The 13,993-nt window shown below is 42.9% G+C and overlaps 1 protein-coding gene across 10 annotated transcripts in view; it reads left to right on the top strand.

Moving 5' to 3' along the window:
- Positions 1-13,993, top strand: part of ASTN2 (astrotactin 2) — a 1,502,867-nt gene that overhangs the window by 276,112 nt on the left and 1,212,762 nt on the right. Inside the window, exon 3 of one of the 10 annotated variants that reach the window (XM_079927231.1) lies at positions 2,230-2,305. The exons of the other annotated variants lie outside the window; for them this stretch is intronic. The gene's annotated coding sequence lies outside the window, so the exon portion shown is untranslated. The remainder of the gene's footprint in view (positions 1-2,229; positions 2,306-13,993) is intronic. 10 annotated transcript variants of the gene reach the window in all.

The raw sequence follows: 13,993 nt of genomic DNA, 5'->3' as shown, positions 1-13,993 counted from the left end.
CAATATTGGTTGGTTTGGTTCCCATGATAACGCTCGCATGTGCTGAATCCATGTCTCTCTGTTCCCCTGTCACTTCTATCCATCACCTTAGCTTTATCTTTCAGGGTCAGAGTCTTTGTAGAGTGTAAGTCAGCACAGAGCCTGGCATCTTGGGAGTACTTGGGAAATATCCAAAGGAGCCTAACAGGCCAGAAATTCTACTCGAGTTCAGTGTATCTACAAATACAGGTGGACGCTCTGATCAGAGAAGGCTTCCGAGAAGAAATGGAGTTTTAGCTGGACCTTGAAAGATAGAAAGGCTTTGAGGAGATGGAAATTGGGTGTTGGGAAATGGTGAGGCTCCTTATTGTAGGAAGGGGCAAGATCAGAAATGAGCTTTAGATCTATCAGTCATGGGGTGGTGTAGTGGATGCATCGAAGGGGAGAATCCTGGAGGCAAGAAGTCTCCCTTGCATGGGCTTTGCAAACCCGGAGAAGCCCATGGCACAGGATGGTGGGAGGATTTTCAGGCCATGAGAGCAGTGGGGCCATGCAGTCACTAGTGGGGATCTAGTGTTTATAGGACCTCTATCACATGGCCTCATTCTACCTCTGTTATCTCAATCCATCCCACCTGAACCTGAGAAGGTACGCATCCTTTATCCTCACCTTACATGGAAACAAATTGAGCATGAGGAAGGCGCCATGACTGTCTCAAGGTCACACATGCATGAAGTGGTAAAATCAGACCCAGGCTGGCCTATCTCTAAATCTCAGGAGCCTTGAGGCATGTGATTAAAATCCAGACAAACAACGGAGAAGGTGACAAAGCAGCCATTTGCAGAGGAGGAACATGTAGATAGAAAAGGAGGAAGGGAAAAAAGAAAAAAACAGAAACACACACACACACACACACACGCACACACGCACGCACGCACACACACACACACACGCGCGCGCCTGAACCAGTACTTATTATACTCTAAGCAGGCCTCCCCACTGTCCTCTGGCTAATGTATTCTGCAGCGAGTTTCGGGGATTTAAGAGAGAGTGACGTGTGAGCTCATAAAAAGTAAATGATAGCGTGGGGATTACCGGTAATCCTACCCTTTCTCTTTCCAACCCTCCAAGGGACTGAGAGGCCTGTATATATATTTTTTCTTTTTTTCAGAAAAGTTTCTTTCCTTTCATAACCCCTGGCCTAGATTGTGTCTCTTTTTCCTCTGGTGTTTGGCCAAATGCAACGGGAGACGTGACAAGACTGAGTCTTTGCGATGGGATACAAAAATAATAATAAAAAAATAAAGTCGGTCATGTTACATCTGCATTCGGAAGGGCCTCCTGTCTCTTCCACTTGGTGCCTTTGCTCAAATTAAAGTACCGTCTGCCTCTTGTCACCACGGCTCTATATGTATCTCACGCTCGGCTATCGAGATGAATGAGTAGGGCCCATGTTGTTTGGTCAGACCACAGGAGACATCACTGCTGCTACCTTCTCCCCAAAAGAACAGACTGTGTTTCTGGCCCTGAAGGTCCCCCAACCCCGTGCTTTATGAGATGGGATTCAAAGGGGCCAAGGATTCGAGGGCTCCTGAACTTTCAGTTTCTTCTGTAACAAGATCAGGAATCTCTCTGACATTCATCAAAGCAGTTGAGGTGGGGGCTTCCCTGGTGGCGCAGCGGTTGAGAGTCCGCCTGCCTATGCAGGGGACACAGGTTCGTGCTCCGGTCCTGGAAGATCCCACATGCCGCGGAGCGGCTGGGCCCGTGAGCCATGGCCGCTGAGCCTGTGCATCCGGAGCCTGTGCGCCGCAACGGGGGAGGCCACAACAGTGAGAGGCCCGAGTACCGAAAAAAAAAAAAAGCAGTTGAGGTTATGGCCTTCATGTTCTACTGACTGGTCTTTTGGTTCCCATCTTTTTCCTTTCAATCCATCTGCCATACCATCCCCTGAGTGACAGAACTAAAGATTATTTCTGATCTTATGTCTTCTTAGTAGAGTTTCGCCATTTCCCAATACCTTAAGCAATTTCAGGTCCTTCAGATCTTGTCTCCTGCCTCCTTTCCAGGTTTCTCTCTTCTTTGTCTCACCCATATTTTTATCATTGAAAATAATTATAATAATAGGTATCACTTACTGAGGACTTACTATGTGACAGTGTACCAATTACTTTCTAGTCATCATCTCAATTTATTTTATGCCATTGTAATTCTCTGAGGCAAGTATCTGCATTATTGTCATTTTACCAGGCAAGGCAATGAAACTTAAGAACAGAGGAGTTCAATAACCTGGCCAGGTCACACAGCTTCCACTTGGTAGATTTAGGTATGTCTGTCATTAAACCCCCCGTTATTAATCACTAATCTTTGCCTCATGTATGTCACACTACAGTGTAACCCACAAGTTCACATCTGTCTCTCTCTCCACTAAATCAGCAACTCGAACAGATTAAGAATAGTGCTTTTGTTCATTGTTCTCATCCCTAGCTGGAACAGAGCCATGGCAGACATTCAGAAAATGTTTTCTAAATCGTATTCTATTCTGTTCTATCTCCGAGTGGTAGATAGAGGCATGGTAAGAACTACACTCTAGACGCAGACTAGTTCAAATCACATTTCTGTGACCTCTGGGTTTGTAATAATCTAGGGCAGAGTTGTTAGCTGCTCTGTGGTTTAGTTTCCTATTTGTATAATGGGATTTGAGTGAGAAGTAAATGAGTAAATTCACATCAAGCTTTTGAAGAACGCCAGGCATAGAGGAAGTTATCTACAAAGGTAAGCCCTAGTTATCAGCTGGCTGCCTGATGACCCACAGCACCGTGTACACTTTTAGGAATGTGCCGTCACGCTATGCTTCCCTGTCTGCTCTGCTAGACCTTGACCCTGCTGAGTGTGGAGGTCATGCCTTGTTTGGGTTTTTACACCGCTCCCCTTCAGGGCCTGGCCAGTGATGTGAGCTCAGTCAAGGACTTTAAATGAGTAGGCACAGAATTCTGGAATTATATCTATTCTGCTCTCCAGTCTATGGGGGACAAGAAGGCTGCCAGATAGGGATTCTCAGTTGCCTCCTCCAGTTTCCATGCCTGTAAGAACTACATACGACTGCTTCCCGATGCCCCATTCAACGTTTGCTCAGCAGCTAGTTACTGAAGCTGACCACATGGGCAACTGTGCAGGAACCATGTGCTGGGCACTGCTGAGTGTCTTACATGCATCACCCTGTTTCATGTGAACACATTACATTAAGTACCCCAGTGTACTGGAGAGAAACTGGTGAACTACACGGACAAATGACATTCCTCGTGGAGGTGGCAGAGGAGGGAACCTCTGTGTGTGATCATTTAGCATCTCCTACCTCCCAGAGACCTCAGTCAGTGTCTTGGAGAAAGTCAAAGAGGGAAGCCAGAAAAAGGGAAAGTCTCTGCAGGAGGCTTCTCCCGGAATGCTGTCTCTGCCCCAGGGCAAAGGCTTTCTGCTCCAGGCCAGCCAGGAGCTCCTGCTGAGCAAAGGGCAGGCTCTGGCTCCAGCTGCCTTTCTGGACAACACTTTATCTTACACACCAGTGCCTGTAAAGCAGCAGCTCTCAGCGCCTCCATATCACAGGTGAAAATGACAGACCAACTCTCATGTATAGGGAGGTGGATTGGGGCTCAATTTAAATGTTTGTATTTATAGATCTGTCAACAGACATGTCAAACAATGAAATGAGGCACTTGGGGGAATAATTAGCCCCATCACTGGCGTTTTGAGCATAATCTGAACCATTGTGAATAATAGATATTTGAGGACGGGATTTGAGAGCCCACCCAGTATTGGTGATCAGGCACACATGGGTTACAGCCTTACTAACTGCAGTTCACTAGCTGCATGATTTGGAAGAATCCGTTCAACCTCCCTAAGCCTCAGTTTCCCCCTGCTCAATGGGGATGATGAGAACACCTACCTCAGGGGGTTTTGGGAACATTGAATGGGGTGATTCACATAAAATGCCCAGCATAGGGCCTGGCACATGGTAACTGCTCAAAGACTGCTTTGTTAGTATAAGTGGAGTTAATAACTTTTTAAAAATTAGTGTGGTTTTTATTCTTATTGTTTTATGGTAGTGGAAGGAATTTCTGCACTGGATAGAGAGTTGAGCAAAAGCTTTAGAAGAGAGAAAGAAAGAAAGAAAGAGAAAGAGGAAGGGAAGGAGGGAGGGAGGGAGGAAGGAAGGAAGGAAGAAGGAAGGAAGGAAGAAGGGGGAGAAAATAAGGCTAAAACCCTTAACCAGAGCCCTGAATATAAAACAGATTGAAGTGGAACCACTCCAGTTAATCCCTCGCGTGTTTCCCCACCCTTTTTCCTCCATCTCTGCCCTTTTGTATTATCATCAGTAGGGGTAGTGTTCCTATCATTTTATGACTGCTACTACCGCACTACTCCAGTGGTCTCTCCTTCACACACAGTCAGCTTCGTTCAGTGGGATCAAGCAGATCTGACTCGAATCTAGGCCTCGCCTCTCACTGTTCCTGCGACATTAGGCAGAACAGGAGGCCAGCAGAGAGAGACAGGGGAGCCTAGGCCTGAGACTGCTGTACTCATACAGAGTTCTTTGGAAGATTTCTTTTTCTGGTGTTTCACGTTCTGTCTCTACCACCCAACTGGCATCTCCTTGAGGACAGGAGGCAGCTGTCTCTTCTCTTTGTACCTTTTCACCATCTGGTATAAAACTGCATTCAATGGATGTTCTCTGGTTTCTGGCTCCGTACGCTGCTAATTTCTAGGTGATGGATTCTTTTCAGCTGGAGTGTCTACTCCAGAGAAGCAAAACTGCCATGTCATCAATCTTTGACCCTTTGTCATAAAAATAGGGGAAGGGGAAATTATGTAACTCCGTTATACAACTGACAACAATTTTATAGCCAGTGACACAGTCCCTTTACAATGGTGATTCTCCAGCCCTGATGTTGTAACATTCCAATATGCTATTTTGTTTCCTGAAAGGGAGGGTGAAGTCATGGCAATTCCCGGAAAGTATTTAAAGCAAACCAAATAACAAGTCACATTACCTCAAGTCTAAATTATAGCTTCACCAGTGTCACACAGCAAGTGTACAGCAACATCAGGATGAGAACTTGGGCCTCCTAAATTCCAGGAACCACAATCCAGCGGAGTTAATGCTAAATTACCAGGGCTTTCAATCTGATTGTATCCTCCCTGCCTCTTAGCATAAGCACATACCAAAAGTTAGTATTTTTGAGTGATTGCCAAAAACCTTGCTCTTTGCTTGTATTAACTCATTTAATACATTATCCTTAACTGAAGGATGAGCCAACTGAGACTGATTAAATGACCTTGCCAGAGTCTCCTGATGCCAGTTAACTCTCGGCATCTACACAATTAACTATTTCTACTATATACTTTCCACCTCTTTGTGCTATAGCTGTGTTCTTCTACCTGCTGTTTCCCAGATTTCAGCTTTGCATTCATGCTATTCTTTTGTCTAAGAATTCCCCTCCCTCATCATCTTCCACCATGCTCCACCTGCAGAGCTATTCTTTTAAAATTTCCCGCTCAAATAGCACCTCTTCTGTAAAGCCTTCCTCAACTGCTTCTAGGCAGAACAACCTGGCTCCCATGTTGGCATAACAGTGTGTGTGTGTGTGTGTGTGTGTGTGTGTGTGTGTGTGTGAATTATCTGTTGACACATCACCCCCACCAAATTGAATCTGAACTTCTCAGTGTTGAGAGCATGTCTTTGTTATTTATTCCTGCACCCTTGTGTGTCTCGCACTGTGCTAACAGCAGTGTAGCTTCCCCATGAATGTTAGATGGAATGATGAGTAAAAAAGAAAACTTTCAAGAAGAAAAAGGAGAGCGAGAGCTTTACTTTAATTAAACTTCCAACAAATCTGAGAGGCACGTATTAGTGTCCTCATTTTACCGCTGGGTCAGACAAGGCAGATACTGTAAGACGTAGCATCAGAGCAGAGATCTGTCTGATTCCCAAGCTGGCATTCCTCTCCTTCTTTTAGAAGAAGAAAAGGCACATTCTTTGGGGTAATGCAGTCAGCACTGTGACATGCAGAAGCGGTTAATGAAGATCACAGAAAGAAGGGAAGGAAAAGAGTAAAGGGAGAAAAACATCAAAAAGTAAGGAAGGTGGAATATTGTCAGTTCAGGGCAGAGAGGGAGACAGGATTTCCCAGGTAAGAATCAGCTTAGCACCCAATAAGAAGGTGCAAAGAAAGGAAGATTGCGGTGACATTTAGACAGGCTAGAATGACACCAGAATTGAACCCCAGATAATTGGATGAGTTTTCTTCAAAACTGTTTCAAGAGCCAGAAAAGAGTGAAGAGCAAAGACAAGGGTCTGCGTCAGGCAAAGGAAAAAGAATTATTTAAAGGCAGATGCCACGGCTCAGGAAGGGAACTGCTTGACCTCACTGCTTGAGAAGGGAAGTGCCTGGGAGGTCTGGCAGCCTGGCCGCTGAGTACATCTTTGGTGTCTGTTTGCAGTGGCATATGGTTGAGGGATAATAGCAGCCCCACAGTGATAGAAGGGATAATCACACATGACATTTTAAGAAAGAGAGCAGGAAGGAATGAGGAACCAGAGGTCTCTGCAATTACCAACCGCCAATTGTGAAATTTATGCAGAGTGTTTACTCTTAACTGGCAAGAATTTGCAGATGGTGAGAGGCACGAGGGGTCAGGCAGTGCCTCCGTAGCTAACCGTTCAGGAGCCTGTGAGATATCACTTTAAATGTCAAGTATGGGAAAGGAAAGGACAATTGCAAGCATTATAGTATAAGAAATGGCTTGGATTTAGACAAATTGTAGTTTTCTCCTTAAGATAATTCAAAATAGTCAAGTATACACATTGCTAAAATTTAGAAGAATCTTATAAAGGTGACATGGATTAATTTAAAAGATTTTTAAATGTGTAGGCAAGCTGGGAGGTATTTTGGGGATTATACAATTGGACAGAAGAGGAACCCTTCTTTCAAGGAGTTTTCCATCTAGAATGATACTAACCCCTCCCATGTAATAGCACTTCCCTAAAATGTCTTGAATCTTCTGTTTCATTTGCTTCTCATATCTGTCATAGAAGTGACTCCATAAACCATCACTCCCCAGACAAAGAAACAGAGGCCAAGGGACAAAGACATCAGCGAGTGTTTGTTAAGCAGATAGTGGTGGAGGCAATTCACCATCCCATTGTCTTAACCCCTGCTTCCATAGTCTTTCTCTAGTCCTCACCTAGATTAATAGCTGAATCTTTTCCATAAGTGAGGGAGAGTGGAAAAAATTATAAATGCATGAATAAAACTGCTTGATTAGTGTTTCCCAATTTCGTATAGTATCAGGAGTTTTAAAATGCTAAAACCACATGTTAAGGGTGCTGGACCATCTGCCTGATAGAGTTACACCTCTAGTCATAGAATGGAATTGCTGGAAAGGACATTTACTCCAACTCCTGCATTTTATAGATAAGGAAATAGTCCTGGAGAGGTGAACATGCTAGGATGTCAGAGAGCTGGCCTGACCCTCAACGGCTGTTTGGTTCATTGCTTTCCAATAGACAGTTTTTTCATGGCACTTTTAACTTCTCCCCACATCTGCGTATCTCTTATATTATTCATTTTGCTCTCTGTTTTATTTTTCCTAAAAAGGCCCACATTATAAACTTACATATATATTTTAATGGATCATATTCCTTACTACTCACAAACTTACTACAAATAGAAAATAACCATGAAAATATATACATAATCATTGAAGGTAATATACTCATCAGTTATCCACATAAAACCATCTTTTTTAGCAACATACCACTCTTTGGAAAATGCTGATCCAGCCCAAGTATCCCATTTTACAGGCAGGAAACTCGAGTCCAGAGAGGAGTTTTGAACTATGCATCTACTGCCTCTGCTCACTTACCTGAGCTCAGCAGCTAGTATTCCAGTAACCAACAACAATATTCCCTGCTCCTTGAGGTGCTCGGTTCTCAGACCTGGACGAGACACAGACCACAGCCAATCCAGTCAAAGGTGATGTGTAGAAAGGACTCAGCAGGACCCGGCAGTGAGCTGAACAGTCAGAGATTTATCTCCTGCCATAATTTCAAAACTGCTCCTTGCAAGGTAGAAGTTTTTACAGCAAGTATTTCCCTCTGGAGAGCAGTAGACTCTTCCAGAGATTCAGGGTCTCAAGTTTAAAGGTCAAATCTAATGAATATCAACCTTCAATGCCCACTGCTACACCTGCCCTCAACAGTACCAAAAAGAGGATCCTGGGAAGACTGATAATGGCCCAGCAGGTTCTTGCCCAGGAGATCCTGGTGTTTCCCAGAGAAAACCATTTTTGGAATCTTGAGAGTCAATGGCAAGCTGAGTAGTCAGTTTGCAAAAGTGGAGCTGACAAGTTTTATTTTGATTTATTTTCCAATGGAACATCAGAAAAATAAAATAGGCAGCAGATGCCTCAGAGAGTTCAGGGCAGACCGTGACGTTTTTCTGGTATACGTTTATGCTAGGTCTCAACTATCCTGGAGCATGAAGAAAGGAAATTGGCAACACACTAAGAGGAACTAGGAGAACTAAAAACTTGCCTAGGTCACAATGTCTAAATGGATACTGTAAACTCAAAATCAAACAGGCCCGGCTAATCTCCCAGTGAGTCTGATCTGGTGGGATTGAGAAGAAGCAAATGTAACCGTGTGAAAGAAAGAGACATTTTCTGACCAGTAAGGGATGTTTAACAAGAAGGATCACATGTTTCATTCTGTTGGTCTTGCCTTGGTTGTTATGAATCTTAGCAATAAATCTCAAGGACGAAACCAGCAATCATATTAAACGTAGGGTATTGTCCTCCATTTTCTATTGTAACTGTGATTCTCAGATCTGTCAGTGCATTAAAATCACTTGGGGAATATTTTAAAATACAGATTCCTTAGGCTCAACCTCTGATACTAAATCAGAATTTCCAGCAATAAGGATGATAAACAAGGCTAGAAAAATAGATAGAAATATATAGTTAAAGACCTCAAGTGATTCTTAAGCCAAGCACTTTTTTAAAAGTCAGAGTTGGTAAGCTTTATCATCTTGATATATTATTCCCACTTTTAATAGTTCTACTGAAAGCACCTCAATTGTAAGCTGCCAGAAGTCCTTGGTGAAAACAGACTGAGTGCAAATGAAGGGTGAGGGAAGAGGCTAGAAGAAGAGAGAACAGATGAGAAAGAGAGAGAGACCTAGAGACCTTAGAAAACATGTTGGATTAAGTAGCTTAATCTAACTTTAGTATCTTGGAACAGAGAAGGCTTATCTAACCTTTGGAGAGAGACTTCTGTTACCCATCTAAGAAATAAAGTCAAAGACAGCTTGTCTGGAGGTTTTGTGAGAAGTTCAGAGCCTCTGAAACTTTTTCTTATAATCCTCCCTTATTTTCAACTTCCTCTTTCCAAATAATGCCTCCCAGGGATTTCCTTAAACAGGAACAGTATTCATTCCTCTTTTGTGGAGATGGGAAGAATCTAAAGAAGAAGATAAGACTGAGTCCCAGAAAGAAGGTGGGCCATGTGACCACATCTCACAGCGGGGCCCTGGAAAGATGGAGGCATGACGTCCTAGGGAGCAGTGGATAAAAGCCAGGCTGGGTTATTTCAGGTCAGTCCTGTCTTGCTTGGCTCACGGGAGATGGGGTGTTGTTAGTGTGAGACAAGAGCTCAGATTGGCGACTGACTGGTTTTGATTTAATTACATAGTGAGATAGTTTCTTAAGAGCATACATCACCATCCTTTCTCCTAAACGTGGGTTTCATTTTCAACAAAACACTTTTCGCATAAGCAACATGTCGTGTCTAAACCCTTATTGCCATTCCCAGAACTGCTTGCAGCCTTTCAGAAACCCATTATTTTATAATTATAATCAAGACTATTAGGACAGGACAATTTGTGCCAAAAGCACATTTACACTCAGAATTGTCACTTAGCACTGTCACAGGGAGGTAGCATCTCTATTTCTGTAAAATCAAAGAGAGTAGCAGACACTGCCTTATAAACTTTCAATTTCTAGATGGCATGGGAGGTACTGACCTTGTCTGAATTTTTCTCCAATCAGTCCTCTGAATACCCCTGGTGAATAGCTGTTACTTGGTGGAAAGAATGCAGCCCTGAGAATCAGGCCAACTTGGGTTCACATCCTAATTTTCTTCCTTCCAAGTGGACAATTCACCTTTGGACCTCAGTTTCTTCATCTGAAAAATGGCAAAGCTATTAGTATGTGCCCATTTAATTTTAACAATTAAATGAATTAATATACAGATTGGAACAGTCCCAGGCATGTACCGAAAGCTTAGCAAATATTAGTTATTTTTGTGATTGATGCATAGAAGCTGTGTGACCTTAGACAAGTTACTTATCCTCTCTGGGCACCCATTTCCTTTTTGTCCAAGTGAGGAAACTGGTAGTGGCAGCAGTCAGATAAGCTCACATGCCGCTCAATATATTTGATTCCTTTTGATCAGCCATTTATTCCACAGGTTTCACTATGAGTTGAAAACTCTGTGAGTTCCATAACGGAACCCAGAGCGTGTGACCTTATTCCAGCCGTCTGGAAAGTCCTTAGCTTTTGGAATTTCCCCATAACCTCTGTGTTCAGTCATAGGTCTGTGATTTCCATCAGGAAGTCAGACTGACTGGAAAAATGATACAGCAACATAAACATGTTGTTTACAGGAGAGGCATGATCTAGTGGACCTGATTTGTCCATTGTTAAGAATCTTTCATCATGTGTATTTTTTTTTCAGATTAGTCCAACAGCTTTATTAAAAGATAAAACCCTTCTCCCTCTGCGGTCCTGGTGGCATCGGCCTTAGGCTCTGAGCATCCAGATGTCCTGCAGCCCGAGAGGCATCATGTGTATCTTTAATTTACTTTTTTTACTTTTTTTTTTTTTTTTGCGGTACGCGGGCCTCTCACTGCCGGCCGCGGCCTCTCCCGTCGCGGAGCACAGGCTCCGGACGTGCAGGCTCAGCGGCCGTGGCTCACGGGCCCAGCCGCTCTGCGGCATGTGGGATCCTCCCGGACCGGGGCACGAACCCACGTCCCCTGCATTGGCAGGCGGACTCTCAACCACTGCGCCACCAGAGAAGCCCTAATTTACTTTTTCACAGGTTCTTATGGCTGTAATAGTAATCTTGATAAGTAACAATAGTAATAATTCTCTTTGGTCAATACCAATCAAAATTATGACGATGAGATGGAAGGCTTTATGCATTTTTGTGGGAAGAGAGTGCTCTTGACATAGTACAGTGCTTACTTGTCTTAGTTATGGAGTGAAGTAGACTTACATCCTAACCTCAGAGCTGTCATTCATTAACAGGTGACCTTGGGCACATTACAGAATGACTCCAAGTGTCAGTCTCCTCATCTATAAATTGGAAATAATTAGTATCTTCCTAATTCATTGATGTGACAAAGTAAATGAGATAGTATATATAAGGCCTTTGCACAAAATGATTGCTCAATTGAAGATAACTATTGGTTATTATTATCAGTACTGTCATTATAGCTCAGTGAGGTCTGCAAAGAAGATAGTATCACCCCCATTTTATGTATTGAAATCTGAGCCTCAAGGCACTTGAATGACTTGCCCACAATCACACAACAAGTAAATGAAGACCCTGAACCAAGTCTTGGTTTCTACTCTCACAGGAAGTTCAGTGTCCCCTGCGTCAGAATTCTGCTCCATTATAAATGGACAGAGTCTGGCTTTTGCCCTTTATTTTTAGACATATATACATTCTTTTTTAAATATTCTTTTCCATTAAGGTTTATCCCAGGAGATTGGATATAGTTCCCTGTGCCATATAGTAGGGCCTTGTTGTTTATCCATTCTGAATGTAATAGTTTGCATCTACCAACCCCAAAATCCCAGTCCGTCCTTCTCCCTCCCCTCTTCCTTGGCAACCACAAGTCTGATCTCTATGTCTGTGAGTCTATTTCTATTTCATAGATAGGCTCATTTGTGCCATATTTTAGATTCCACATATAAGTGATATCATATGGTATTTGTTTTTCTTTCTGACTTTACTTCACTTAGTATGATAATCTCTAGTTGCATCCATGTTGATGCAAATGGCATTATTTTGTTCCTTTTTATGGCTGAGTAATATTCCATTGTGTATATGTACCACATCTTTATGCATTCATCTGTCAATGGACATTTAGGTTGTTTTCATGTTTTGGCTATTGTGAATTATGCTGCTGTGAACATTGGGGTGCATATATCTTTCTGAATTATAATTTTGTCCAGGTATGTGCCCAGGAGTGGGATTGCTGGATCATATGGTAGTTATATTTTTAGTCTTCTGAGGAACCTCCACACTGTTTTCCATAGTGGCTGCACCAACTATGGCCATTCTGACTGGTGTGAGGTGCTACCTCATTGTGGTTTTGATTTGCATTTCTCTAATAATTAGTGATGTTAAGCATCTTTCCATGTGTCTACTGGCCATCTGTATGTCTTCTTTGGAGAAATGTCTATTAAGGTCTTCTGCCCATTTTTCAATTGGGTTGTTTGGTTTTTTGTTGTTGAGTTGTATGAGCTGTTTGTATATTTTGGAGATTAAGCCCTTGCTGGTTGCATCATTTGCATTTTGCCCCTTTTAAAATTCTAGCAATGGTGTCTGATAATTCACTGTGTTTTTCAGAGCTAGGACCCTGTCATCTCTTTCCATTCTCCCTCCCTGAGAGTGGAATCACTGAGTTTGACTATGGGTGTGAGCCTCCTGCCTTAGAGACTTTCAGGTTCCAGTTTTCTATGTCACCTTCATGCCAGGCTTGGGATATTTCTTGCTCATAAGGCAGCCCCTTCAGGCAGGTAAATTTGGAGCTGTGCTCCATCTCCCTTCCACTCTCTATTTTATCTTTGTAGTAGCCCTGTAATATAGGAGAAACTTACCCTTCCTATTCAAGAAAACAAACTGAAATTAGAGAGATTAAGAAACTTGTCCAAAATTATCTTGTGAAGGTGTGGCAGGACCTTCAAATCCAAGTCCACTGTATGCATCTGCTAGAATAGTAGCCACATAAAGAAGTCCATATAGGATTTTTTAAAACTTGTCCTCCCTAGAGACTTCCCTGGTGGTCCAGTGGCTAAGACTCCGCGCTCGCAATGCAGGGGGCCCGGGTTCAATCCCTGGTCAGGGAACTAGATCCCACATGCCGCAACTAAGAGTTCACATGCCGCAATGAAAAGATCCCTCGTGCCACAACAAAGATCGAAGATCCTGCATGCTGCAGCTAAGCCTCGGTGCAGGCAAATAAATAAATAAATAAAAACTCTGTCCCCCCTATATTTAACAACAATGACTAGACTATTCCATTGGAAGAAAATGAAAGCCAGATTTTCTAGCACTCCTGATTTTCAAAGCATCTGTATTCTTCACTTAGCAAAATAGATAATTGGCATTCTAGGTACTAGGCTGAAATTCTAAGTCCAAATTCTCAATTATTTGGGTCCTCCTCTCATTAGACAGCCTGAAAGAAGTGAGAATAATGGTGCCAGTGGGAAAGTCAGTCCAAGAGGCACGCTTTGTTGCTCCTCCTGACAGTCCAACTTAAATTCTGTGTCAAGGTGCATTGCTAAAGTTGATGTACTCAAACTACATCAGTTAAGTCTCCTTATTGTGTTGATTTCCAATGACACATCCCTGCCATTTAATGAAGGCATTGAAAGGAACAGCCTTATTCCAAGTCATGTGGCGGAAAGGTATCTCTGAGTACAGGTTGGTGGGTAATTGCTATAAATACAGAAACCGTTGAGCCTATCTGGAAGGCCATTTGAATAGACCTATTTGCATGGAGTCCTGGGAGCCTCATTGAAAAGAAATTACTACATCAGAAAAGATAATTAAAGTGGGAAAGGCTTAGTTCGTCATTGTTGGAGGAAATGGTTGATTTCAAGTACTGCCTCATATCTCTCACACAGCTCATCTTTCAGCCCAACACACATCCTTTGGTTTAAC

The sequence above is a fragment of the Stenella coeruleoalba genome (genome assembly GCF_951394435.1).
Source record: "Stenella coeruleoalba genome assembly, chromosome: 7".
NCBI lineage: Eukaryota > Metazoa > Chordata > Mammalia > Artiodactyla > Delphinidae > Stenella > Stenella coeruleoalba.
The sequence above is the reverse complement of the archived record's forward strand: the minus strand, read 5'-3'. Positions and strand labels throughout refer to the sequence as shown.